General features: G+C 46.4%; 1 long non-coding RNA gene across 1 annotated transcript in view; it reads right to left on the bottom strand.

Annotated features, from left to right (window-relative positions):
• The window catches only part of LOC132078368 (uncharacterized), a 32,945-nt gene that overhangs the window by 2,933 nt on the left and 6,415 nt on the right, over window positions 1-23,597 (bottom strand). The window lies entirely within an intron of this gene.

The raw sequence follows: 23,597 nt of genomic DNA, 5'->3' as shown, positions 1-23,597 counted from the left end.
TCACCCTGTCTCTTTGCTGCAGCAAAGCAACAAGTCACAAACCCAAGCAGTCCTGTGTATTTTAAACACATGCCTGCATCCAAAAGGAGAATATTTGGTGAACAAGGGAAAAACACAAACATGAAAGAAAAGCTACTTCTGCTGTTTTAGCTACATTCAGGCTCAGTGGAGATGCTCTGAAAGAACTGAGAATAACTCCCTTAGAGCAGAGCATCTACAAAGCAAGCAAATATAATTGATCTCCTGGTTCCTGAAGGACTTTGCACAGAAAAGTAACAAGAAGGGAACTGAACCTGTATGGGGAGAAAGGAAGACTCCAGCTGAAGAGTTCAGAGGCAATTTTTTCTTCAACAGCTTTATTCACTAGCACCTGCATCAACTACATCAGCAAAAACTTGGGGAGACCAGGAAGAAGCTGTGCCAAGGAATCACCCTCTGCCCATCACTCACCCTTGTGGCATAAAAGCACAGCAGGGAGAGGGCTTGAGGGAGGGTGGACTGGAGGGGCTGAGTTCAGGATTTCAGGTGTATCCAGGTGAGCAAGAAGCAAGAGAACCCCCTGCAGAGCATGGGCAGGAAGGATGCTCCAAGTGCAGCTGGCAGAGCTGCTTCTGCCTGTGGCACCTGGAGAGCCCAGGATCTGTGATCCCCACTTTGCCCTCCCCCCATGTACCCTGATGGCAGGGGGGGGGTCTCTGCCCACGTCCCTGCAGAGCACATGAAGTTCTTAGAGGGACATTATCCTAGCACAGCACTGCAACTCTTTTGTTATCTTTCTAGGAAAGAGCTAAGCCTTTTGATCTCGTACCAAAAACTGAAAAGCAAATTAAATGTTAATAAAACCTTAATAAAGAGCTAGTCTTATGCATTTTAATCAGTTGTTCATAGAAACCAAACACATCTAATAGACTAAGAAAATGAAAGGCAACAAGGAAATTGCTATGGCTTTGATGGAACAGCAACTCCAGCCTCATAATCCTGTGACTGCATTAAGGTCTTTTGCATGAAGTGCAAGAACAGCTGCCTCCCCCACAAACACATGCTTCTTCCCAAACCCAGGGCATATGTGGGCTGAAAAGACTTTGTTTGCTCTCATTTTGTGGAAGTTTCTCCACAGTGGAAAAATACAGAGGAAATAAAGAACAAAGAGGGAGGAAAGATGCAAAAGCAGTATCAAAGTCTGATCAAACATTAGAAGCAGAATCACAATAAATAAATGGGGACAAAGAGGCTTGGAGACTGACTGATACCTGAGAAAGGTATTAAATGTTAAAGAAAAGAAACAGTCTGCACTAAAGTCTAGGGGAAAGCTGGTGGCATTGAACAAACAGCCCCAGAGGACAGCACACTTGCTGACTGGAGCACAATGTGACAGAGCTGTAGTGGTCACCCCAAGTCAAAGAAGAGCAGCAAAACTCAGGGTCAGAGTTGGTAGAGAGTTCACAGGTCTTCAAAGAGAAGGATTAGGCTGGAAATAGTGTGCAAAATGATAACATCACAATGAAACTCACAGCACTGATGAAGTCAAGGCCTAGGGACTCATCTGGTCTGGCCAGAAGGGTAGAAAATGAGTCCTTCCCTCCTGTCTGGGAGCAGCTCATGGCAGGTTAGCTCACCTCTCCAGGAGAGGCACCTCCACATGTGCCCTACCCAAAATCTGAGAAGGCAGGCACTATCTGCAGCATTGCTACAGTGACTGAGAAAAGTGCTTTGGAAGCCAATATCCAACTTAAAAACTTCCTCAATTCCCTGCTAATTTGAAGCCAACCCAAAGCAACTCAGTAACTGCATGTAAAAGATGTGTTTAAAGCCAAGTGCTGTGAGAAATTCACTCCTCCCAGGCTGCCAGCAGCATGTGAAATAATTTAAAATTCTAAGTGGGCAGCAAAAATAACATTAATTTGTCAGTGTCATGCAGAGTATTTTCCTTAGAAGCTCTGCAGGGCTTGAGAGAAAAGCTCCCATCAACTCCTGCTTTGGAAGGAGGGAATGCACAGCAGAGGCCTGAACCCAGGACAGGCCAAGGACTGAGGAAGCACAAGTGTGGGACAGCAGCACCAGGCAGTGGAACTCAGTCTGTCTTGCTTCACTTATTCAAGGCCACGTGGTTGTGGGATGTTTCAGGGTCCCTAAATCTCTGTCTGAGCTCCTGGCACCCTCTCCGACTCCTACCAGGGAGATGATGACTGATGGCGGGAAATTTTGACCTTTTAACTCCATATCCCTTTTCTAAATTCCTGTGGTCACTACTGCTGTCTCTTATGTAGCAAATTCCTTCTCCGGATCCCTCAAGAAGCCAAACAACATTCTGTAGTAAAGAGCTGAGCGGGGCATAAATCTCCAGCCCCTCCAGTCTCTGGTAATCTTCCCACTGCCGTGGCCCCATTCCAAGCTTTTGCCCCCGGCCACGAGGGAGCCTCAGGTCACCGGACGAGCTCTTTTGCCATGCTTGGAATGGCAGCGAGAATTCCCTGAAGCGTCCCGCAGGGCCCGGGGCCGCGGTTCCCGGAACTGGCGGCTGCAGCCTCGGGCCGAGCTGTTCCCAGAACCGCCGGGGCTGCGCTCCCCCGGCAGCGGGACACGGGGGGGCGGCACAGGCAGGGAGGGAGGGTGGCAGCAGGGAGAAATACACCGAACAGACCCTGCAGCTCTCCAGACACTGCCCTCTCCTGCTTCACGTCAGTCCCAGAAGGATTGTTCTGACCTGCTTTTCTCAGTGCTGGCAGGGCACACGAGCCCAGCTGCAGCCTGTCTGCCCTGGCAGCAGCGGCTCCCACCTCTCCCCCAGCTCCCCTGGCCCTGCCATAGCTCAGCTTTCAGTAATTTCAGCCCAGCAGCCACGCCTGGGTATCACACTGAAAATCCTTCCTAGCGTCAGCACACGTTATACCAGGAAACATCAGCGATAATAAATATCGCCAAGATGGAAATGTGCCATGCAACAGCGAGGGCTGAGCCTAACACAGGCAATCCAGGCTGGGCATAACCTCCAGTACCAGCTGGGCAGTTATGCACAAGCACCACAAAGCAGGGCAGCCCTGGGCCCTCATTTTATAGAGCACCTTTTCTACCTCAGGCTTTTTCAGGAGCCTGAGGCTCTTAACTCTTAACTCTCAGCTCCTAACTCTGCTCCGAGCAGCTGTATGCACAGCCAAGCACACACCTAGCTCTAAAATTTATTTCTAGATAAATAGATGGCTATAGCATGAGCCAAGACATGGCTGGGACCAAGTCCTTAGCTAATCCCATGCAATTTCTCTGGTTCAAGAAAACTCTGCCAAGCCGATGGAGAAGAGCCTGGCCAGAGTCTGGGTTCCCCTAGCACAGCATCTAGCTGCAGACATTTGGAGTTTACAGAAGGAAGCTTGCTGAGCACCTGGCTGACAAGTAACAGCCAGAAAAACCCAGAACATGGTGGATGAAAATCAGGAGCTGAAGGAAAGTGAATAAACTAAATGGATTTCCCTGCTATTGACAGCACATACTTTTCCTTCAATCATCTGCCATGAAAGGTGATGATATTCCTCCATTTACTGCGTTTTTCCTGGCCTGTCCCCAAGGCCACAATATTGTGTGTTTATTTAGTTTTTCATAAGGTCAAAGAAGCATATTGGGATAAAACAGAAAGTTTACTCTGGACTTTCACCTTTGGGATCTTAAACCAAGTGTGACAACTGCAATGAAAAATATTTACAGCTGTCTACACATATTGGAAGGGGGGGCTTTTGGAAGAAAGAGGGCTTTCAATCCCACATCCTTCTCAACAGTTTCCTTAAATAGTATTTATTACACACAAGAGGAAAAAGAAGAAAATGTCAAGATTTAGACTGTACAAGGATCCCAGAACACACTACTGGTCCTTTCAAGCCATGAATCACAGACAAGTGAGGCACTGGTCTGTGTGGAAGAATTTCAGCAATAAGCTGTGTTGTTAGAAAGCAGGTACCTGGGGCCTCTGTGCTCACACACCAGCTTAAATGGGTGGGCAGAAACTGGAATAAGCAAGTGATGTGCAATACTGCCTTTTCCATGGCATCCAAAGAAACACTGGCTTGGCTACTCAGCTTTCTTTCCTTGGAAACCTCAACAGGCTGGAACTTCAATACTTGCACACCTTGAGATGTGCTTTGGAAAATCAGGCCATTGAGCATGCACAGAGCCCAAACGGCACTCTTCACTGCCCCATGGTCTATCTGGTGGATAATACTTTTCCTGGTTGTAGTGGCCAAGGAAGCAGCCAGAAATCAAGAGGACCGCGAGCCTGGCACTGATCTATAACTTGGTCTCACTTTTCCAGAAGGAACAACTGCAAAGGAAACCATCCCTTGCTACACAAGTGGAGAACAAACAGCAAAAATCCACATTCCATGACACCTTGAGAGGTCAGAACATGCCAAATGGGGAAGGCCAGGAGCTCTTGCTGAAAACCTTTTCACACTGACTCTGGACAAACCTGCACTGGCTTTGACCCAGCCCCACAATGTCTACAGTGACTCCATGGGAATGCAGAGCCTGACTTCCCTCAGATCCAAGCCTCTTTCTGACACAGAAAGAAAAGAAGAAACATCATAAAATACACACCAACATTACCAGAGGCAGCTGTCTTAACCAGTGGCTTTTAAGCTGCAGCCCTTAGGACAGGGGGGTTTCCATGGATTACTGCTGCCATCCACAGAAGATACTAACTAGAACATGCCTACTGTCATTTCTGGTGGCAAGTCTTGAGTTACTCGTGTTGAATGTGTTGACAACCAGTCCCCTAATGATGAGTAGCAAACAGTTTCCCTGAGTCTCAGAATGCCTTGGGTGTGAGCTGACAGGTGATGCTCCTCTTCCTCCATCCATACACTGAGTTATATTCACTCTTTCTTAATTTAGCTCCTCGCCTTAAATTCCAAGTAGTTTCCTGGAGCAGTCCTCTCTAAAACTGAGACTAAAATACAGGTCCAGGAATGTGAAATAGGTTACAGATTCATCCCAGATATGTGAAAAGGTTAACCATGTTCATAACCCCCTCAGCACCAACATCATGTAAAGCAGAGCCCCCTTTTTGAGAGGCAGAATGGCAGCATCAGATGAGTCAGGCAACAGCTTTAAGGAAAATTATTTGGAGGTAGAGCTGGGCCTCATCAGCTCTACTGTGAGGATCCTAGGAGAAAATTACCTATTGGGTAATGCTGTCTGGTATGTGTGGGATAAACATGCAATAGACAGTTCCACAGAAAATGGCTTCAATCTATTTAAGTTACAGCTGCTGTAACTCACACTGCTAATAAGTCACAGACAACACAGCAAATTGAACTCTCAGGCAGAACACATGAGGTGATTTTACTGATATGGGAGAAGAAAGATGCAGGAAGCACCCCAAAAATTAAAACCACCATCCTTTTTTTCTTTCTATTTACAAACCCAGCCATTATTTTTCCTTATTCTTCACTCCAATTCTGCTAGCCAAAACAGTGAAATTTTAAATCCCAGAAAAACAATCCCTTATGCAATTCCACTTTTTAAGCAACAAAACTGCACAAATTGAGTACATAACTCTGCCTTTACATGTTAACTTCTCAATACAGCATCTGCCATCACTGCTGCCAGTCTACACACACAGGCTACTCAAGCCTGATCAATCATTGTCCTTATTTCCTTCTCCATAACTTTGTGCTGCTGCTTTGTCTTGCCTTTGAGAGGACCTCAGAGCTTCCACCTTTTCTCAGAAAACAACTGAATCAGCTGAACAAGATGTTCCTTCTTTACTTCTTCATTCTGGATGTGCTCTTTCTAAAGCCTTCGAGGCACAACTATAAGTAATATTTACCCCTCAAGATGGTGATTAAAGTTGCTCATCACTGCTACAGCATCAGACACCTGCCTTGTACCCTAGGGTCTCATGGGATGGGAGTACAAGAAAAGAAGCATCTAGGAAAGAAGAGCTGTTCCCCACATCCCTCTTTAGTCCTTCTGGGTTCTCAGAGTTTAAGCACAGCACCAACTCTAAGTCTGTTCAAACAGCCATAGCCCATTTCTTGGAGAACTCCTTCAGCCAGCACTCAGGTAACTGCTGGATTTTTCCAGCAAACACTGGTGACCCAGGCTCACCTCACAGGATTTTAATTCTATACACATCCCCAGCAGGTCTTTCTGCCCAGATAGCTTAAAATAGAGTCATTCCCCACAGAGCTGCTTTCCAAACAGCATTTGGATGGCCAGGATTTGACTTTATCAATACTCAGAAATTCTCCACTTTTCATCCCCCAGCTACACCTATCACAGCTGGGCAGCCATGAGATTTATCACACCAGTTTATCACCCCTCTCCTGTGATGAACTGCAGTTCCCTGCTGGGGTTACTGTAACCAAGACTTGGGCAAAAAACCTTGAAAGCCTGATCCAAGCAAATTGCATCAATGCTCAGCACTGGCAGCGTGCCAGTACTAATTACTTCACTGCCAATCAGTTTATCAGGAGCACCCAGCCAGTGTGCTCATCTTTCCAGTCCTCTCCTGGGTCTCCAAGTGCTCCACCTTTCCTTCCTCCCCTGCTGAAACATCTGGGTGGCACCCAGAGAAACACCTTCTTTTCTCACAGGGCAATTTATAGAGACAACAAGGGCTCTAAGGAACAGGCTGTAATTAAATGCAATGGAGAAGAGAGTGAGAAACCACAGCATAAGTGTTAAGATGTTTTAGGTCCAGACTGGAGTATCTCCTCTGTTGCTCAACACAGAAATATGGAGCTAGTGCCTGTATGGATGGGTAGGAGGCAGCTGGAACAGTGCTGCGTGGTAGAGATGCATTCATTCTCCTCCCTTTCCTAGGAAGGCTAGGGAAATTAAATCAGGTCCAAGAACTCTTTCTTCTCCATGAACACACATCCATCACCACCTTTTTTGCAAGCCAGTCCCTCCCATCCTCCTTGCTGCGGTCACTTCAGCCTGCAGCCAGGCTCTTCCAGGAAATCAGGGAAGAGCAGAATCCCTCATCTGCCAACCACCCAATCAGACAGTGGGGCAAGAGATTGTAAGAGGAAACACTGTTTAAAAAGAAACTTCTTAGTGTTTCTTGGGATCTGGTTTCTGTGTAGAATGACACACAAAGAAACTCTTACAACACACAGTGAGGAATTCAGATTAGGGAAGTACAAAGAGAAGCAGAGACAGCTCTGACTCAAGCTTGAAAACTTGCAGATCCTTGACAGGCTTGTGCTAGGAACCAGAAGGGAAAAACAACCTCTGTTAAATGTTCCTACTTGAGGAGCTGCTGAAAACTTGGTTTAAACTGTTGGGTTTTTTTGACACAGACAATCTCCATGCCTGAATTTGAGGTGGGAAGAGGAAGTAAATGGCTGCCAACATAGCAAAGCAAGTCAGATCTTACCAGAGACAATCCTGAGTAACTGATCATATATGGAAAAAATGAACTCATGTCTTCTAAAGGGGTGACTTAAAAAAAAATCTCAAAACCAGACAGAGCTCTAAACTCTTATGCCATTAATATCTTGTAGAGTATTTTCAACACTTCTCATCTGTAAGGTATGTATACACAAAAAGAGGAGCAATGCACTTTTGTGAGCTTAAATCTTGGAAGGGTTGAACAAGAGCTGGTGAAAAAGACTCAAATTCTATAGTCTGGGTAGCAGTACTGCCAGTGCAGCAGAGGGAGTGCTTATTTACAGGTTGCTCCCTGCAGCCAACCTAAAGAACAAGTGATCAGGGATTACAACTCACAGGACTCTGGCAAACTTAATTAGATTTATGGAGGGAAGCTTTCCAAAGCTGGTCATAAAATTCCCTTTCATCTCCCCCTGGATGATATGCAGCCAAATACAGCTACACCTGAGGGTGCCTTTGCCATCCTGTCCAGAGGCTGGGATTCAGCTTCTCAACTTCCAAAAGCACAGAGTCCCCAAGGGCAGAGGGGGCAAACACACACTGACCTGAGCTGCAGGGAAAGATGAATAAAACAGAAAATATGGAACAGTTTATCATAGGTTTGATCTATGACTCAACAATTTGTACAGTCTGCCCAGGAAAGGCTGGCAACCTGAAACTGATATAAAAATCGAGCCTTTTAAAAGAATTCCAGAACCAATCAAATCCCTGTAACAAACTCACTGAACATCAGGTTGTCACCACACTGTGTTGCGACATTGTGGAACTTCCCAGAAAAAAACTTCTGTCCGCAGGACAGAGCCACTTGCGCAAAGTAGAAACAGCCACTGCTGTCACACGGTGAGTCCTGCACACACACACACAGAGCCACTGCTGTCACACACACACAGAGCCACTGCTGTCACACACACACACAGAGCCACTGCTGTCACACACACACAGAGCCACTGCTGTCACACACACACACAGAGCCACTGCTGTCACACGGTGAGTCCTGCACACACACACAGCCACTGCTGTCACACACACACAGCCACTGCTGTCACACGGTGAGTCCTGCACACACAGAGCCACTGCTGTCACACGGTGAGTCCTGCACACACAGAGCCACTGCTGTCACACGGTGAGTCCTGCACACACACACAGCCACTGCTGTCACACACACACACACAGAGCCACTGCTGTCACATGGTGAGTCCTGCACACACAGAGCCACTGCTGTCACACGGTGAGTCCTGCACACACACACAGCCACTGCTGTCACACACACACACAGAGCCACTGCTGTCACACGGTGAGTCCTGCACACACACACACAGAGCCACTGCTGTCACACACACACAGCCACTGCTGTCACACACACACAGCCACTGCTGTCACACGGTGAGTCCTGCACACCAGAGCCACTGCTGTCACACAGTGAGTCCTGCACACACACACAGAGCCACAGCCACCACTGCTCCTCAGCAGGCAGGAATGGTACTTGCTCAAGCATCTGCTCATGGTGCAGCCACACACAAACAAAGCAAACTGCATGTGCAAGTGTTTATTGAATTGTACCAGTAAAAGCTGGTACAAAGAAATATTTGCAGTCATGAACTCAGCAAAGCAAAGAAATAAAATAAATATGCAGTATTGACGTATCCCTCTTCAGGGAGGGGGTTTTGAGAACACAGAGTCTGCAGATTCAATTTTTCCTGGGCTCTGATGACTTTATGGTAGAGACAGGTGAAGTGAAACCTGAGTAAAGTAACTCTAGCCAGAGAGTGAGATAGAAATAAACAATATTATTCCTGGAAAGAAGGGATAGTAGCTGTCCCTCTGCCAAAGTGCACTCCAGTCCAGAGCCTATTAGCTGCAGATTCTTTTCTGGGCTCCACCTCCCAGTGTCAGGGCAACAGTCCCAGGTCTTGACGTCAAAGCTGCCTTTTGTTTGCTGCACAGACTTTCCCCTTGTGCAGGTTTAGCAGACCGAGGCACTGCAGCAGATGGGCAGAGAGCTCTGCTCTGGCCAGATCTGCAAACTCAACACAAGCCTCCAAGCAAAGTCCCCTCCCCACATTACTAAGATCAACCATTCCCGAGGGAAAAAAAATAGTTCAGTGTGTCTAATTTGTTTTACGTCTGAGGTGCCCTCTTGCTAACCTTTCATTCGATTTGTGCCCTGGGTTTTATCAGCTCTGCTTTTATCTTGCATTATTTAGGCTACAAATGCTGCCAAGCAAGGACTCTTACTCTAAGTGTAAGACAAGGCTGTAAAACTACTTCCTTAGCTATTCCATATATTAGGAAAAAATCCTTACAGACATGGGGGATAAACTCCCACTGTTCCAGAGAGTGCTCAGGGGGGGAATGTCAGAGAGGGAATAAAGAATGAGACCAGGTTCTAGAACAAAATCCTTCCACCTCTCCAAACTTAGGACAGCTAGAGCCAAACAGGCTGTTTTCCAAATTTAGAAGAGCAGCCTCTCCTCCCCTCTCCTGCAGGGTGACCTGGACACACACAAATGATTCCTTGTCCTTTCCATCCCCCTGACTCCCTGCCCTCAAACACAAGGTACCCAGTGGGAGCATAGGGGAAGTGGGACCTGCAGTAGAACCTGCTGTGTTAGATCAGGCTTTCCCTGCTAGAAGCCCTTTAAGATACACTATAGCAGTCACTGTAAGATTACACCATTCCTAATATAAATTTGGCACTCTATTAGAACCTATAGAACCTCTATTAGAAGCTTTAAAAAAAAAGTCAATAAACAGGAGACAAAACAAATAAAAAGGAGCAGTCACATAATGCACACAGTAAACACCTGCCACAGATTTCCAAGAGGAGAGGCCAGTCACCTCACATGCTCACATTTAACATCTGACCATGTCTGCAATCCCTCCTTTCAACAGCAATGAACCTGACATGCTGGAACATTCCACAGCACAGCTCTTCTATTTCCCTGGCACTGAGCATCTCCAGACCATCTCCCTCCACCTAAAGCAGAGGCCAGAGCTCTTACTCCTGCTCTCCAAACACAGATGTACTCAGAGGCTCTCCTTGTTCCCCCTTCTGAAAGCTGGGAAACCTTTGCTATGTCTCAATCATGTAAGACATTCCAGCTGGTGCTTTGTGATTCTTGCAGGAGTGCTGTTACTGGCTTGTACACCTGTAATTGAGTGAAAAACATGACTATTACCTCTGGCTCAGGCATGGGGCCAGCACTGCTGGGATGCAGCATTCCTGGCCTATTAGTAGCTAACAAGATGAGCAGCATTTGCTCCTGCTAATGAACACAAAAACAAAACAAAATCAAATCAACAAAAAACCCCAAAACCAGCTTTCTATGATCTCTGCTGTCAGAACAGCAGAAAATTCTATGCTCAACCCAGGACAAAGTGTTTCATCCCTCGTAGAGTGGTGTTTTGGGAGGCAGAATGCAAGTTCCTGGTGTTTCAATAGAATCTGGTTGTCCATGTTCTCCTTCTGACCTGCCAAACTTCCCAAAGAACTAACCCACATCCAGTTCCCTGGGACAAGCCATTCACAGACTAGTGTGAGTAAATCTTCATTCAAAAAGAGACATCCTGGGTAGGAGGAGGGAGTCCTCACACAGTCACACTTCCCTCCCTTGCCAAGCTATAAGCACACAAATAAACACAGGAACTGGGTGTACATTGATTCTCTTTTCAGCTCCTTCCAGTGTTTTCAGACAAGTCATCTGACACAGAATGGAAAGGCCTGCTCATTTCCACTTGCCCTCTACCAGCAGGGAGACACATCTGGAGCTCAGGAGGGTGATTTCCTACTACTGACACACAGGTGGGACTGGGGGCAGCTGGCAGAAGTCCAGCAGAAGCCACAGCCTGATCCAGAGCTCTGCAGGGCTACACCAAACCAGGCTCTGACTTTCTATCAGCACATCCTGGAAACCCACACTGCCAGGCAGGTCACAGTGGAGATAAGCAGGACTTCTTAGCCCTTATATGGATCCTTTCTCTTATCATAAAATTGAGCCCTGGGGATGACTGGCAACCTGAAGTTATTTATGTCACAAAGTGCACTCTAGAACTAGGCTGTGATGCAGAGAGAGAATATTTCCTGGTGCTGAAGAGGCAGCTATTTCAGTAGCTCAGCAATCCCCTCCCACTCCACTGAAGTAGGTGAGCAAGTGCACAAGGCTTATTCCAAGTGCTCTCAATGCAGGAGTCAGCTCTCAAAAACACAATAGAACAAATGCTCATGGTTGGGGTGTCAGGGTGGAGCAGCTGCATGGAACTGGTTATTGGCCTTCAGGCTGCTGATCCCTCACAGAGTTGTATTTTCCAAGCTTTCCCTGTCACTACAAGGGCTGAGAATATGCTCAAAAATAAAAGAAAAAAGAAATTATATCCTAGACTATCTCATGACAAAAGAGACTTATAAATCCAGAGGCTTGAAGGCAAACAGCAACTATGCAGAGAATCCCCTGATGCTGGAGACTGAGAGCTGGCAGCAGCCTAAACTAAGGCAAGACCACCATCATTGCTTAGAATATCTGGTTTTAGTAACCAGCAGGCTCCTGGGCAGGATGTGTGCCACAGCAGCTCTGCCCACTCCCAGCTCCTACCCTTCCTCTCCATTCCAGACTCAGCTGATGCAAGAACAAACTGCCAGTCACAGGAGGATGATCACTGGTGCATTTAATTTGTAGCTATATGATGGGGTGTTTCCAAATGAAATAATAGAAACCAGCCATGTAACTGAACATGTTCAGCTACATCCCTGCTGTGTCAGGGAGCCAAACAAAATCCTTACACCTCCTGAGCAGTGAGTGGCTCTCCATACACTGCTGAGCAGAACTGCCTTCCCACCCCAGCTCAGAACACACAAGGAGCACGGCGCAGGCACTTCCATGGCTGCTTTGACTTCCCTTTCTCTGTCACTTTTCTTTTTTTCTTGTGATGTTGGTGAAAAAGCCTAAGGAAACAGAAGTCCTGGGAGGAAGTGAGTCAGGAAACCTGTACCATGTTTCAGGGGAAGTGTGACTCAGAGTGCTCAGAGCAGAGCTGCCTCTCCCTGGTGCCCTGGAGGAGGTGATAAGATTGTGTAATCCCCAAGATAACTTGCTGCACATCCTAATTCTGCTGATCCTCCCAGGGGAGGGGTGCTTCTGCCGAGTACTGTACATTAGCTGATTTCTTAGAATAAACTGTGACAGCTCCCTGTGAGCTCACTGCGTGGGAGGGGGTGCTGGGCTCCCTGCCTGTGCTCTCAGAGGCACCAGGAGCAACAGAAACACCACATTTATCAAGAGCACAGCAAAGACCTGGCAAACCTTGCTTGGTCTGTTTGCTCTTCTTGGGGACAAGAGCACTTGACAGCCACAGAGGAACCAGCTATGAAGTGGAGGAAGGATAAGAAAGAGAGAATTTAAGAAAGAACAGGACAAGTGTGGTGGACACAAGAAGGGAGGGGACAGTCAGGAGCACAAGATACTGGGGAAAGAAGCCAAGAGTGCAGGCCAAGCAAAGGAAAAGAGAAGGGCAGGGAGGATGGAGATAAGATCTCTGGGAGAGTCCCTTAGGAGTGATGAGCAAAGTGCAGCTGATAACAAAATGCCCCTGGGATGGAGACAGCAGAGAAACCTCACACTGAGGGAAAGAGGCCTCTGTCCCTTCAGAGTTCTCATCTCAGGCACACCAGAGCCTGAGCTGGCATCTGTGGGTCTCTGCTCAGCTCTAAGTGCCATTCCTGAAAAACAACTAAAGCCTTAAAGCCAAGAGATGCAACAAGATACAAACCATTGCGCTTTCCAGCCATAGAGGATTGTCTCTTTCCTCCTGGCAGAGCAGGGCCAGCACTCCCAGGCTGTGCCACTGCAGCACCTGGTGCAAAGGGTCTAGGACACCAGTAAGCTTCTGGAAATTTCTACTGTACAAGTAAAGCTCCCAGGCCCCTTTGGGAGCTTGATGGCAACTGAACTTTCAAACTTCAACCCTCTGCTTTCTGGAGACCTACAAAATTGTTTGGCAAAGGAGCTACTGAATATGAATGAAGAGAGAAGGAAGCAGGAGCCAACAGTGATCAGACCACCCATTTCAGAGACTTTTACCCCCAAGTGAGAGGCAGCAAAGCTGCTGGCTGAGACTCAGAAAACCTAGAGCTTATTTCCCTTTCTTCCCAGACCTGTCAGCTATCCTGAGACAAACCACTTGTGCACCCTGGGCTTCCAGGCCCCTTTTCCCCCTTTGCCTCACTGGTATCAAATCCAAGCTTCCTGGGAGATGGCTTCCTGTAACATTAGATGCATCCCAGATTGCAAACTGCTGAATGGGCTGTAATGGAAATGACAATGAGCACAGGTTTCAAGCCCCATATTTATAGGACAATTGTCACAGCTTATATGACCAAACATCCCAGGGCTAGCAAGCCTGGGAAGAACCGTGGATAGGACCTGTGTGCAGGGGAGCAACTGACCCTGCAACTTCTGGTTATAAAACAGGAACATTTTAATCATAAAGTGTAAATCAAAGACAATTCTCATTCTTCCAGGCTGCTGGAAAAGAAATTTGTTGGAAATTTGTGAGTGCTATTGTGGTCTCATTTCTTATTTCACTGTGATCAGCCTGTTACTCAGAAATAGGACACTGTATTTTATTCTTGTGGGTGGTATCTGCAAGGCCACAGTGCAAGGACCAAACCCATCACTATCATGCCTGATAAGTGTGTGTTAGTTACTCTGCACCCTGCAAACACTCACCCACCTTGTGAGCACAGCACAGGGATGGAGCTGTGTCCAGACAAGCACATACACACAGATTTCTGTTTAATGTTTTGTGGGCCTGACTCAGCTGCTGACACCTCCTCACCACACAGGATGCCTGCAGTCTTTTGCAGCAGCTCTGTTCTTCCCTTTGAATCTGTGCTACAAGGAAAATATCAGGTGGAAGCTATTTTTTCTAGTTAGTGTTTTTCAAGATGCTGCTTGGCCTAGATCATTTCCAAGAACTGAGGCAGTCAAACAAAGAAACCCTTACAGGCTGATCAGCAGCATGAGCATTGCTGCTCTGGCACCTTCCCACGCTGTAAGAATGAGCACAAACCAAAATAAGACCACACACAACAGAAGGGCTGAGCTCTGCACTCAGGGAGCTGCCAGGGACAGCACCTCCAGCCCCTCTGCACACCCACAGCTCCAGCCCTGTGCCCCTGCTTCCCTGGAATGCACACTGCAGGAGAAAGCTGCTGCCCACAGCACAGCAGGTATGGCAGCTGCAGATGGCCTGGGTCACTCAGCTCCTTCCCCAGAGGCCAGGGCCCCACCAGAGATCACCCCACAGCCTCTTCCCTGTCTCACAGGACTGGGGGATGCTGGCTCTGAAGCCTGAAATTCAGGTGAAGAACAGTGAAATCCCTTTAGGGGCAAAGCAGAGTCTTGTAGGATCCAAGTGCTTCAGCCCTTCTTCCTTCACCCTCCATGACAGAAATAAAAAAAAATAAAACAGTCACTTCCATGAACTCGACACAGGCACAAAAATCATGTCAAGAAGTTGTCTCATTACAAGCAGCTACCAGTGCCAGAAATGGTGGTTTTGACACCCCAGGTCACCCCAACACCTCTTCTCCTTTGGGTGCCCTGTGCCAGATGCCCATGCTGGCACTCATGACAAGTTTGGTTTATTTCCCAGGTTACTGCAAAGAGGAGCTGACATCAGGGGCCAGCTCCCATCAGAGCTCCACTGAGAAAGTAAAGTATCAGTGCTGACCTGTGTCACTTGAGAAGTCTAAGCCAATTTTAAGCACAGGGAAACAGATTTTTTTTCCCCTTGAATAAAGAAAGTCAAAAGCATTGAAAGAGAAAAACCTTTGGACTACTTCTGTTAATTGCATCCATGGAAATAACACCAGGCATGCCTACATCTGCCTGTTCTGGTCACTTTAAGCTGTTTCCTGATCTCATCAGACTCAGCTAAATTTGGCACTGGGGCTATGGCTGTGATATTCACAGCTGGGGAATAACAAGCTTTGAATCAGTCTAAGTAAAGAAGCAAATGAACCAGTGCATTTCCAGTGGTCTGTAACAGATTGTGTTTCTGGAGATCTCTCTGCCTGGGGATCCCACAAGCACTAAAACTCTAAGGATGCCCAGCTGAACCACAGTCTCAGTGTATCCCACTACTCAGGGAAACTGAGGCACTGGAGAACCCACCAAGCAACAAGAAACAGAATCCAAATCACAGCATCATAAACTTCCCCACCTGTCTGTAACCCTCAAAAAAGCAATTCCATTGAACTGACTGGAATTTACCCAATGGCATGGTTGCTATATGGCTCTAAAAGCACAAAATCAAACATCCTGTGCATCAGTGCACAGCACCAAGCTGGAACTGCCCTCACAAGGCTTTTCTTAACTAGGCCAGTTCTGGGGAAGTCTGTGGCTGAGTTCTCTGCTCTGCAAAAGGCACTTCCCTCACTGAGCACAGAGGAGGACATGGCCACTGGCACAGCCTGGCTGAACAATTGCTCTGCTTCAACTCTAATGGGCAAAAACCCCCCAATAAATGGGGTCCAAGCATAAACCTGGACAGCCTGGTTACCTCAGGGATGCATTTGCTGAAGGTGTGGCACTGCATTTCAGAGTGGCTTCCAGACACATGGCCCCTTTCTGAAAGGGCACATTTTGTAGCCTGTCTTGGTGCAGTGAGGGTTAATCCTGGTTAGTGAACAAGCAGGATCAAGATCAGCTCATCCTTTCCATTGAAGCAGATTGCTACAGAAAATGCTGGTTTCTTGATGCTCGTTGTCTCAGTGACTTCCAGGAACAGTGAGCTAAACTCAGCTGTTCTTCCCAGCACCAGCTGAGGGGGCGGCAGGGGATGGAACATAGCCTGTTCTTGGAAGGCAGGAAAAAATAAGGCTCTGGCAGAGCTGTGCAAACTCTCCTTGCTCCCCCCTCCTCTCCCCAAAAGACTCTTTTCAGCATCTCTTAATGCCTCACAGTACAGCTGGGATGGTTTTCCTTTTATCATCAAGCAAATATAAGAGCAATGCAAGACAATTCTCAAGCAGAGAGAGGTTAAGTTAATCAAATAAATAAGCAATAAGCTCATCTCCATGAGCCCCCACATGCCCCATGATCTTGCTCAGTTTAGTCCATGACCCACTGTACTTCCTAACATTTTCTTGTTAGATAAACACAGAAAGTTATAGAGCCATCCAGCTCATAGAACCTATTTTTGGCTGCTTTATCTTCAAGCATTATGAATTCCAAGGGATGATTGGATATCTGGACTTCTCCCAGCCTGGCTGACTGTGAAGGGAGCAGACAGTAACCTCATTGCTATTCTTCTGTGGAAACAAACATCTTTTGGAGATGACAAGTATCTGGCTGGTAGGTACAGCACTCTGAATGAGACTGGGGGAAATGGAGCTGTCACCAGCTGTGAGGAATGTGAGAACCGCCTTGAGGCAGAGAAAAAAGGAAAAAAGGAACCAAAATGAGTTTGTTTCAGGCTTCCCCACAAGCTGCCCTAGAAATACATGGCAGCAGCACAGAGCTATGAACAGAGGGAGAAATCCTGCTGCAAAGTTTGCAGGCAGTGGCACAGATGGCTGAGAATTCACACAGCTTTTAGAAAATTCAGGCCTGACCTTGCTGGACAATGCAAGAAATGCTGTGTCAGCTGTGCTGGGAGGTGTGACACTGTGTGCCTCAGGCGGGCATGGGCAGCCCGGGGCCCTGAGCCACCCCCGGGGGTGACAATGAATGTGCCAGGCACTGCCACCCCGGGACAGGGCTGGCCCGAGGCCACCAGGGGCTGCTCCCCCAGATACAGCAGCTCCTCAGCTCACAGATAAGGCTCTGTCTCCCCTGCAATCAGTCCCTCACCCACTGCAGTGCTCTGGGTCTGTGTCTGTTGGGTGTTTCTTTCAGCTGCTGGATGGAAGGAAAGTTCCCACCTGCCAGGTTCCATGGGCTGCTGGAGGTCCCTGCCATGCCAAGGCCACACACCCAGCTCTGGGACACAAGCAGGCTTCATTGCTGTCTTACATGGATTTTAGGGATATTAAAACCCCACCCAGGGAACAGCACAGAAAGCAATGCAGAGTGAGCAGCAAACCACAAGAGCAGGTTACAGGCTGCTGAACATTTTCGTCTCTATGATTTTCAGGTTCTCAATCACCAGCTTAGAGATTGAAGCACCCTGCAGTCCCTCCAGGACTCCTGAACTCCACAGCATGACACACCATTTATCTCTGCTCCCTTCAATTAGGAGCAGGAAGCAGAGAATTGGGCACTGGGCTCATTTTTAGCTGTGCCAAACTGATGACCCAGCTCCTTGCCTATAAATCAATGTAGATGTGCTCATTTATGCTCTGTGAGAAATTGGTTCATTAGCTAGAATTAAAGAGAGGCCCAAACCATGCCATTTAAACTTGAACAGTGCTCTTGAACACCCTGTTCTGCCCTGGATCTGGGATTTGCTTGGTGCCTTCCTATATTTAGCATACAGTAATGTAATTGAAGCAGTAAAATTAGACCCACAAATAGACTGGTTTCTCAGTACTTAATCAAGGACCTTTTCCTAGAACTGCAGAGGGCTGAAATTAAAAGAAAGGAATGTGTGGTAATCAGCCCCATGGAGGCAGGAGGAAACCACCATGAGTTTAAACTCCAAGCACACACTCTGGCCAGCTGAATGTACCCTTGTTTAAATTAAATGTGGCTTAACAGTGACCGAGGCCAGGGTCACTCTGCACAAACCCCTTGAGAATGCACAGGCCACGTACAGGGAATTAGTGAGCAGATACAAATCATGGTCTGTGAGTTACTGAACAATGAGAATGTCCTTGGAACCCCCATCTATAATGGATAAAGGAAACAACAGCTCCAATACCAGGTACCTCTGCAGCAATGCTAATCTGTCAGTCCTGTCAGTTTGGAACAGAAACAGGTAAAGAAAAAGTGACTGACAGACAAACCCATCAAACTGCACAATGCATAAACCAGGCAGCAGTCACACTGCGGCTGGAAAAAATGGCAGGAACTGCAGCACTGCACACATGCAGATTCACTAATAACAGGTCTTGCAAGATAAACTGGAAGACTTCATTTTCTGGCCTTTTCTTCTGAATAATATAATTTTTACTGGTGTAATGCTAAATAGGAGAATTACATTTTAAAATAATTATTTTCTACTACCAGTGTTCATGTGATTATTAGGAAAAAATGTCCTCTTCACATTCTAACCTAACAACTGCTAAAATAATAAGACAAAGAAAATATTCTGTAAGCAGAAACACAGTCAGACATTTAAGAAGTGCTGAAATGCTTCAGAAACTGCAAAGCTTGTGGCTGACATCTTGACCTGTGTTTTTATGGATTTCTACAATATCAGCACCCCAAGCCTCACAGTGTCAGTTAGGACATGCAAAGACTGATGCAGAGCTAACACCTAAGGAGGCATTTTAAAATGCATTTCCAAGCTGTATTTGCCAGCTTTGGTGATACCCTTCAAGAGGTCGGTGGAACCTCCCCATCTCTTCTGCTCACGGCCTGCAACTGCTCTGCAAACAGATGGAACAGCCTGTCACACTCACAGTATGTCCCTAAAAACATCCTCCAAGCAGCTTTGGCCAAAGAAGTTTTAGGAGTGAAGTTACTTCCCAGATGTAGAAGCTACCAATTCCTGGAAATTTTTTTCTGCATAACATGGGATCTCTGCTAGATCTGTCTAGATAATGTAGAAAGATTAAGAGTTTCCCTGAACTGGTTTCATTTACTGCATTCCCACCCCTAGAAGATAAGGACAAGCAGGGCCCCCAAGCTCATTTCCCTCCCTCACCCTGCACAGAAAAAGCAGCACTGGGCTCTAAAACTGCATCTAAAAATCACCTACTGAAAAATCCAGACACTGAGAACTGATTATATAAAGCTGCACCATGAAAAACATTCCTTGTGTGGTGCAGATCTTTTCCAATGCAGGTCTACAAAACATTACAGCATAATTAAGCTTCCATAAATACTAATAATTCCATTTGTAATTCAATTTCTAGTTCCTACCATTCATCCAATGATTAATATTGCTTTTACATCAGCATTACAGATAGCGGCCTGATAATAGGAACAAAAGATTAGGCTAAAAGAGAAGCTCATTTGTAATGAATGGAGATGAATAATACCAGGTGCAAAGTGCAAGAGCACAAAAACTGAATGCCCCTATCTCAGAGCTAACTGAACACACAAAGGCCTCTCTCTATGATACTCACAGGTACTGGCATTTCCTAGAAGACTGAGAAGAAATAATTTACCCATAAATTATCAAACGCTCACTGGAGATGTCAGTACATCTGAAAAATACACATTAAATAACAATTCAGGGAAAAGCACTCCAGCCTTTTAAGAAAACCAAATTACCTTCCTAGCAAGGCAGCTTTAAGAATATAAAGTGGAATTACCACCTCTGCCATTGTGGTGAACACATCCAAGCAGAGGCACAGGAGAAGCAGTGAGACAAAGCTGATGGGGAGGTGGGAGACTGTGCATATATTTATATATTAAACATACAATAAATATTTTTTATCATACAACTGAAAGCAGAATGAGCATATGAACTGTGCAATATTTCAACCTTAGCCTTGCCTTCTTGGCAAGGGAGACAAGCAGGCAAAGGCTGTTCCTTTGATGAGGTTTTCCTCTCCTGCTCCACCCTTTTGCAGTGAGAAGCTCAAAGACCTTGGCTTGCAAGCAGCACCCAGGAATGTCTGTCTTGTATCTTTGAAGCCTCCTTGGGCAGCATTTCACCCTTTTCTACTCCAGCTTGTTATGCAGGAGCAGTCTGGGCTGCCAGATCTCATCCAGGCCTCCAGCCCATAGCAGAGCAGCCCCTGGTAGTGCCCACTGGAGACACAGCCAGCACACAGAACCTTCTGGAAATCCTGTCCTGGAGCAGGTGCAAAGGTGGGAAAACTCCCTCAGTTCACAGGCTGCTCCACAGAGCATCCAAGCCCTGCAGCTGGACAGTCCATGGCAGCCCCAAAAGCTCCCCTGCAAGCAGATCTTTTCTTCAGAGGGAGGCTCCAAACTCTACAGGCTCCATGCCCCCTTCTTCACCCATCTGAGGAGGAATTACTGTTTTCAGCATCTGTATCATCATTCAGAATATTTCCACAGGAAATGAATTCCTATGTAAGCAGGAGCTGAACTCACTGGTGGACAGAATACTCAGACCACCCCCACTACCAGTGAATCCAAAATCCACATTGCTTTGGGGAATGGTGGCCTGGAACCTAAGCCAGCCCACTTGTCTTTCAAGTTGGCAGCACTGTGGGGCTTTTCTTGATCCAGAGCCTTTTAAAAATCTTATTTATTTGATTCCATGACTCCAAACAACCTGTTCCTAAAGAAGCTGACTAGTCATTCTGTCTTGTAAGAGTCAGGAGAGGCTGTAAATGCAGCAACTACACAAAAGGTTTATCTCCCTCAGGGCTTCTCCCTAAGCCCACAGAGAAAGAGGGAGACAGGGAAGGAGCCCTGTTGCTCTTGACTTTGCTTTAGGGAGATGAGACATATTCTTTTCATGGAGTGAAAAAGGTTTTTGGCTTATGCATGCATCCCTTTATACAGAGTTTTACAAACACCTCATGTCTATCCCCAGCTGGTCAGTTATCACAGACATGTTTTATGAAAAATCCTTTCCTTAGGATTTTTTCTCCTGAGAAGCCTCAGGAACAAGATGTAAACAATGATTATCTGCAGCTGTGGAATGCAACAGGTGCATCTGTGATTGGTCTCATGTGGTTGTTTCTAATTAATGGCCAATCACAGCCCAGCTGTCTGGACTGCCTCAGTCAGTCAAAAGCATTTGTTATCATTCTTTCTTTTTCTATTCTTAACTAGCCTTCTGATCAAATCCTTTCTTCTATTCTTTTAGTACAGTTTTAATATAATATATATAATAAAATAACAAATCAAGCCTTCTGAAACATGGAGTCAACATTCTCATCTCTTGCCTCATCCTGGGATCCCTGTGAACACCACCACAGTCAGTAAGAAGCTGTTACCCTGTAATGACAGGCCAGTACACCCCAGGTGTTTTGAGATATTGTTTGCATTCTTCTTGATGGTTTGGATAGCTGATGCAGGTGGCAAGTAACAGTCCCAAGCTAAGAGTTCTTTCTCAGGGAGAGCAGCTGGTTTGCACTGTTACAGGGCTCTGTTATCAGAAAAGGCTGGCAGCTTTCATACAGCTGTGCCAGATCAAGTCAGAATTCAGTTTGTGAGGCTTCTGCAGTCCTGCTGCTCAGCCACCACAGAGCCCCTCACTGAACTCCCCACATGATTGTTTTGCTTGGCTAACCCAGTTTTCCTTCTGGCCCACTAAAACCCCAGTGTCCTGGATGTCCCCACCATTCAGACCTGCCACATGCACAGCACCTATCCCCTCAACTCCTCTGCTGGGGCTCTTGCCTGCACGTTATCTCAACATGTACTTTCTCAAATGCTTATTACTAGTTGGTATTTTATAATAATTTTCTTTTCCTGGTGCCTAATAATTGAGAAATTAATTCATTGTCCTCCTGTGAGTCTAGTGTATTATTCTGCTGTCATCCAAACACAGATCAGAAATACTTACTAAATGCTTCTACTTATTTTCATCATCATTAACAATTGCAGCATTTCCATTTCAAAGAGACCTTATACAATTCCTTTTTCTGTTTCAAGCAGAATGTTTAAATTCTTAGTGCCCTTGAAGATAGCAGCCAAGGATAATTTTACATTTTCCTTTTCATTTCTAGTTTCCTGCACTTCATTTCTAATTTATATTAACTGCGCTCAGCTCACCCTCCCCTTCCACATTGCTTTCGCGTTTTTGTTCCTAATGCTGTCTTCACCACTGAACAATGTTCAGCTTTTATGAAGATAACTCTTTCCTGAGGGCAAAAAACACTTTTTTGCATTGTTTTTAAAGAATATCTAATTCTAATGTTGTTTTCTTACACAACACTTATCAAGTTTAACTCAGTAAGTATTTTAACTTTGCTTCAGTTATATTTTACAGTATTAGCTGGGAGAATCTTCTTTTTATTTAGGTTTATGTTTAACAAGGTCACAGTCATGCTGCCACTACCAGCTCCCAATCCGGCTCTAAAATGCCCTCCTTTGCTCCCAGATGTGCTGGATCTGTTAAAACACTATTTCATGGTTTCTTGCAAGTCCACACTGCACATCAATGCTTCCACTCAAAGAAGCAGCACCTGCAGATCTGTGTAACCAACCACCAGACATTTATGTTCTCAGGATGCACATTCCTGCACTGCCATTGTCCCTGAGTCCATGTGGCATGAGGGACTAACGTGTACCTGCACCAGGTCAGGGCATTGCTGCTCTCCTTGGCATGCACAGCATCCTCTCACTGCCCTCACAGCTGCTGGACTTACACTTAGACCTTACAAGTGTGCTCCAAAAATGGGTGTGAAGGAAGAGAATTAAAATATTGTGGCTGGGAAATTGCAGAGAGTGATAAAGTAAGAGCCTGAATTGTGCCCAGTGCTGATCCTGACACGGGCTGGCAGCTGGGGATTGAGACCCCACTGCCTCAGGGGACTGAGGCAAGGACAAAAGGAAAGGCAAGGGAAGAGATCATCACTGAAAGGAGTAGAAACCTTCTTGGGTCTCTTTTGGCACAAATCCCTTCTAGGTGGAAACAAGAGGAAAACACAAGAATGGAAAAGGACCCCAAGAACAACAGCATGTCCTGTAAAGCTTTAATCTCCGAGGACCATGGCTATCTCAGGCCAAGCAACAAGAAATTATTGCTCTGTCTGGTCAAACTGTTCCCTCCTGGCACTTTCATTAAATCATCCTGTGCAAAGACAAAGCTCCTTGGGGTGGCCAAAGCCAACTGCACAAGACACTTCCAACAGGCTGCTGTTAGGCCCATCAGGATTAGAAAAGGACAAAATGGGAGGAAGCACATGACACTAAAGGCACAGCTTCCCTTCCTAGAGGTATGGAACAGCCCCTCTGCAGTTCTGCCCTTGACTCCAGGACTGATGACAGCTGCCACCAATACCTGTGGTGACTGTTCCTGCTGCCTGTGCACTAGAGCAGCACAAATCTAGGAACCCCTGGCAAAGTTACAACCACAGACAGAATTCCTCTTAGCTACCACTTAAGCCAGGAGGAGTTCTGAGAAACTGCTGCCACATGTTCCCTCCATGACTCAGTGCTTAACCAGCAGCTTTT

Source organism: Ammospiza nelsoni, chromosome 11 (assembly GCF_027579445.1).
Source record: "Ammospiza nelsoni isolate bAmmNel1 chromosome 11, bAmmNel1.pri, whole genome shotgun sequence".
Lineage (NCBI taxonomy): Eukaryota > Metazoa > Chordata > Aves > Passeriformes > Passerellidae > Ammospiza > Ammospiza nelsoni.
The sequence above is the reverse complement of the archived record's forward strand: the minus strand, read 5'-3'. Positions and strand labels throughout refer to the sequence as shown.